This window comes from Scyliorhinus torazame, chromosome 8, assembly GCF_047496885.1.
Source record: "Scyliorhinus torazame isolate Kashiwa2021f chromosome 8, sScyTor2.1, whole genome shotgun sequence".
Lineage (NCBI taxonomy): Eukaryota > Metazoa > Chordata > Chondrichthyes > Carcharhiniformes > Scyliorhinidae > Scyliorhinus > Scyliorhinus torazame.
This window is the reverse complement of record NC_092714.1, coordinates 50,876,030-50,882,029: the sequence shown is the minus strand read 5'-3', so window position 1 is coordinate 50,882,029 and position 6,000 is coordinate 50,876,030.

Sequence of the window (6,000 nt, the reverse complement as noted above, 5' to 3'; positions counted from 1 at the left end):
AGTCCGGCATGACTTGAAATGCGTACTCTGTTGGATCCGAATGATCCACTGCCCTCCTTACCATTTGCCCCAGATCCCTGGCATGGTACTGGTCGTGGACCTGACGTGTAATATGAGGGCTTACCGAAGCTGACTGTGGCCATAAATGTGGTGATATTGTAACAAAATCGGCTGTACCTTCTTTTCCCGTGACTGTGGCTGTAACCTTGACTGGCCATTCGGTCCCAATTAATGGCCGGTATTCGTCCTCCAACTCCCTGTTTTGTCCAGTTCTGTCATAGGCCAGGGTAACGTGATGCAGTGAATGTTCAATGTCTAACGTCCACCACTGGGGGGTGATAGAAATATAGCACTGTTGTCTCATCCTCCATGATTTAACCGTTACCCCCTCGTCTCCGCACTCTAGCTGTAGCTGGAAGATACACAGTAAATCTCGAGCCAACAAGTTACAGTCCAATCCAGTAGTCACTACAAACTGATGATCTGCAGACTTATTCTCGTAAGTGACTGTCACAGGTTCAGAAATAGGATACTCACACACCTGTCCTTGGAACCCCGACAATTGCTGCGTGTGGTCGGATAGTGGTGGTCGAAGTTCTGATTGCACAGAAGACATGGCTGCTCCAGTGTTGATTACAAATGAGTGATGTTGATCTCCTATCTGCAGAGAGATAATAGGTTCGCTGTCCGATTGGAGAGTCCTTATGACTAAATTAGCTAGTCAATCCTGTGTTGGGAAAGGGTTTGCCTGGGAGAAGTCAGTGTATCTCGTCTGTCCTCCCCTTGGTGGGTACCCCCTCCTTTGGGTCGGATAATCTCCTTCTGCTGCCTGTCTTTTAAAGGGGCATTCCTGTTGCCAGTGATCTGCACGGCCGCAATTAAAACATGCATTGCTCCCTCTATATCTGCCCCGTCCTCTTCTCCCAGTAGACCAATGGCCCCTCAGAGGGGGCGGCGGTTGTAAAGCTGTTGATGCATACGGTGGGCCATAAAAAGGAGCTGAGGGTCCCTTTGGGTGGGTTTGGTATCCTCCCCCTCGCTGATCCACCCACCCAAAGTCACAATATTGGGGCTCCTGCTGGTAAACTACCATTTCTGCCGCTTGTTGAGGTCGCAGATCATCCTTTTTCATTACATACTCAGTCTTAACCTTTGTAACTGAGCCTCCTTCCTCCTTCCAATAAAATCTGACTGCCCTTGCCATCTGGGAAGGGTCATTCTCTGTCCAATTCATGTTATTACATTTCACAGCAGTAGCCACAGAAGGTGGTAGGCAATGCATTAACATAGCACAATATTGAGGGGAATTCTGACCATTTTGATATAGCAAGTCGCCCGACAGCCCACGGTAGATTTCATTAAAACGCTCTAGAAATTCCTCTGGCTCTTCAATCTTCTTAGGTTTTAGGTCTAAGATAACAGAAAGATTTATGGGCTTTTGAAATGTGCTATTCAACGCATTCAGGATCTGTGTCCTTCTATCGTCGTCTAACGCATGGGCTTGCTGAAGTGCGGCGTGGCTAGCATAATTCAAGTGATTAAGATAATTGCGGTACTCTGCTGGGGTTAAAACCTGCTGGACTAGGGCCCAGAGGTCCCTAGAATCAGCTTGATAAATTGAGATGGTAGTTCTCAAGGAATCCACGAAAGCAGCAGGAGATTTTTTTCTATCTGGGATTGTAGCCATAATAGCCATCATCTCACTGGGTGTCCATGGGAAGTAAACGTCTATCGTGGGTTGCGCCCCGGCAGTCACCACGTCCGGGTTTGGTATCTTCCTAATCGGCAACTGTCTCCGAATCTCACCAGGGGGCATTCTAGCTATTTCCTCTGGTTCTTCCAAGACTTCGACGTCTCTCCCTGTCACTAGAGGGAGTTCTTTCTCTTCAAAATCATCTGTTGCAGCTCCCTTTGTTCTCGAACCTTGCGGTTTCTCCTTGGTTTGGAGGGATTTAGGTGGTATGCTTAATTGTTTCTGGTTATGATCAAGCCCTTCTCTCGCTGTCCGAGATCTGGTCCTAGAGCTAACTGGGCTTGCGGAACAGAGCTCCTCTTTCTCTACTGATTGTGAAGATGGTAAATCAGGACCCACACTATCACCCAAAAGGGCTTGAGTTACTGGCATGATTGGAATCTGGGGAGCAGTGACTGGATATAAATTATTATACTCTGGTGGTTCTGGAATTAGTGCAGACAATGTTACAGATGCAGTCGGAACTTTTAGTGACATTTCTAAATTATTGAATTTATCATTTTCTGTCAATTCAAGGCCAGCCATTGAACTACGTAGCTCATCTTTTGTTTGACCCGTGCCTTTCCTGTCTCTACTTGCGCGTTTTTTGAATGCACATTCCTTTTTCAAGATCTGTAATGTTTTTTGGTTACCCTGTTCACTAATTGGAATTCCCACTTTAAGGACATTGTCCTGCCAACTTGATAACATGATCTTATCTCTTTCCTCTTGACAATATTGCCTCCATAATCCAATTAATTCTTTTGCTTTCATACTTTGACTCTTTTTCCAGATGTGTCCCTGGATTTTCTTAATAATCTCTAGGTCTTTGGTGCCCCCTAGTGGCCATTCATCCCCCATTTTACTTCTTAACACTGCTGATATTTTCCTAAAATCCTTTGCTTTATCCGGATACATATCGCATAATATTTGCAGTGGCATGCCTGGATCATTTGTGCTATCCAAGGAATTCCCCATAATCTCAACTAGTCCTCAGAACTGCGTTTTTCACCACTACAGTCCAAGGGTACAATTTTAGCTTAATCAACTATAGATTTAAAACACTCACACATGGAATTGAATCATCTTCAGATTTAAAAACACTTATACTGGACTGAACCTTCACTACTGAAGTCCCATCAGCCCTTAAACACTTATACTGGACTGAACCTTCACTACTGAAGTCTCATCAGCCATAAAAACACTTATACTGGACTGAACCTTCACTACTGAAGTCTCATCAGCCATAAAAACACTTATACTTGGAATTGAATCATCATTTTAGATGTCCCATCAACCCAAAACCTAACCCAAGCCGAATCAACAATATGAAATCCCATCAATTAAATTTCTAATCCCCAGACTGACCTTTGATTTCGTCAAGACGATCTTTCCAGACCAACCGCGAGTGACCAGACTAATCAGACGATAAGAAGAGGGGAAAAATCAATGCGTGGTCATTTTCCAGCTTTTCATTGTGGGCCCTTTTTCCCCATCCTCCTGTTCATAATCAGTCTAATTCTGATTTCGTAGTTGGTCAGAACTGTCTTGAGAAATCCCGGGTTTTCGGCACCAATTGTGAAATCCCAAGTTTCTTTACCCGTCAGTCTGGCCTCAATAAAAGTCGAGATGGATTTGCAGGTACAGCATTAGTTATTTTATTTAGCTTGCAAGCTTTCCTCAATTCTCAGGAGCACAAAGCACATCCTGCTTCGTAGACTTCTGGAATCAAGTGAGGCTGTAGAACAAAGGAGTCTGTACTGATACATTCAAATGGCATCGTTTCACATACACGATTCCCATAGGTCATCCTATATCCCTCCTGACCTGTTGATATATTCTGATTGGCTCACTTCCAATCCCTTCCTCTGGCCCCTATTACCCAGCATCCTTTTCTCCTCCTTTGGTGGACACACCTCTTCCTTTGCATTGCCATGCGGTCTGAAATCCTTTGTCTGTGAACTCACCAGAATTAGACTGGCCTACCTCTACATTACATTAACTAATATCTCTAAAGTAACTATTTTATATCACATTCGTCACAGGAGTCCAATCATGTGCAGGAGCAGGAGGGTGTGCGACCATGCTTGCCACCCAGCCCAACACAATATGGGAGGCATCCATGTGGAGGCCTTGGGGGCAAAGGTTTCAGCCATTGGTTAAGATGTCCAAGGCCTGGGCACTCTGTGCAGGCAGTAGCCGAGGCCCAGGACAAGGCTGTCCTGTCACTGTCAGCCATGTACCAGAGCCACTTGGCCTGTGTCTGGTCGCCCCGGTCCAGTGTGGGGACGTTCCCTAATTAGCCATGGCACCGGTTTCCCGATTTTTAAAAGCACAAGTGAACCTCGCCATCGGTGGAGGCAGTGGATGGCGCAGGGCCCGGAGAATACTGGGTCAGGCCCACTAATGATATGTAAACAGCGTTTACTGTATGTGTGGAGTGGAACGCATTGATGCCACTGTCGAGGCACCGGAGAATCGCGATTTGGCATGAACCCAGTCGATTCTCCACCCAATCGCCTTTCTCGCTTTCGGTCGACCGAAGAGAATCTCGCCCAGGATCTGCCAAGCAAGGTTTCACTCTGGGACCTGACTTGTCCGGTATGAGCATCAACTGAAATTGTGATCAAGTGGGGTCTCTAGCAGAATCAAAAAACCTTGTAGTTAAGTGGAGACTGTGCATCTTTAAATAAATTATGTGAAGATAAATCGCGACTAGGCATAGGCTCAGAACTTGCTGTGAATTATATTACATTTCTTGGGACTCAAAAATAAACACCTGTTCACAAACATTCCAAACTACCGCGGTCCTCCATTCGAGGTGTGCGAGGGATGTGTGCTGGGTGGGGGGAAAGGGGGTGAAACATGTGGGAGGTCAGGCCCCCCAGGACTGTCAGGTGTACCCCCCGGGGCCACCCCCGGAGGCAGCGGAGTACTATTCTGTAACTGTGGTGGATCCATGCGCCATGCGGTGGGCCCTACCCGGTGAGTGATCCATCACAGCTCACCACCCCTATAACCACCACCATCCGGACCCAATCCCCATCCCTGCCTCCCCTGAGTGTCTGTGGGCCCATGTGATGGAATGGCCAGCACGCATGCAGGGATCACCCAGGTGGAATGCAACACTGGGGCGGGAGTCACTCTGTCAAATGATGCGAAGTAGCAGACCTCATCGCACTGCGGATCGTAATCAGCTTCTGTCCATTGGACCAGACCTGTTGATACTGCCAGCCCAGGGCCAACACCCTGTGGTGCAGCTGGTGGGAAGCTCAAAGTGGAGGTGGAAGTGCTGGGGTGGGGGAATGGAGTACAGGGGTGGTTGACATGGTGGGGGGAGGCTGGGATGGGACTGTCGAGCTGGCAATGACCAGGCTTCCTAATCAGCGAATCTGGAGATCAGGTTGTCCCGTGCACGGCGACCCTGGCACACACATCATGAGGCCGTCTGTGCCTACCCGGGCCCCATGCCCTTCACATCCATCCTGGCCCTCTACAACATCCTCCAAATCAGATGAAGCCTGGCATTCTTCCTCCTCCAGCATATCACCCCTCTGCTGCGTGATGTTGTGGAGGACGAAGGCACCGCGATGTGGGAGATCCTCCTGAGGTTATATTGGAGGGCCCCGCCAGAGTGGTCCAGGCACCTGAACTGCATCTTGAGGATGCAGATGCACGCCTGGTCGCTGCGTGGGCGTCGCTATAACAGTTCTCTGCATGGGTGTGGGACCCCTGTATAGGCGTCTTCCACAGCTGATAACCCTGGTTGCCCACGAGCCAACCGCTCACCTGAGGGCGAGCCTCGAAGTTGTCGGGAACCGATGAATGTGCCAGATCGGAAGCACACTGCCTGGATACCGGGCACAGACGTGCACGATGTGCAGCCAGTGGTCACACACCAATTGCTGTGAATTATATTACATTTCTTGGGACTCAAAAATAAACACCTGTTCACAAACATTCCAAACTACCGCGGTCCTCCATTCGAGGTGAGCGAGGGATGTATGCTGGGTGGGGGGAAAGGGGTGAAACATGTGGGAGGTCAGGCCCCCAGGACTGTCGGGTGTACCCCCCGGGGCCGCCCCCGGAGGCAGCGGAGTACCGTTCTGTGACCGTTCATCGAGTGCAAGTTATTCCTATTAATGGAGGGCGCCCCCTCGTGAACGGTGCCCATAGGGAGACATGTGTCCCACCTATCACCCCCTGGACCTCGGGCTTGCAGCGAATCCCGCTGCCCGGGCAATCTGGGCTTGGTGCAGACTGAAGTT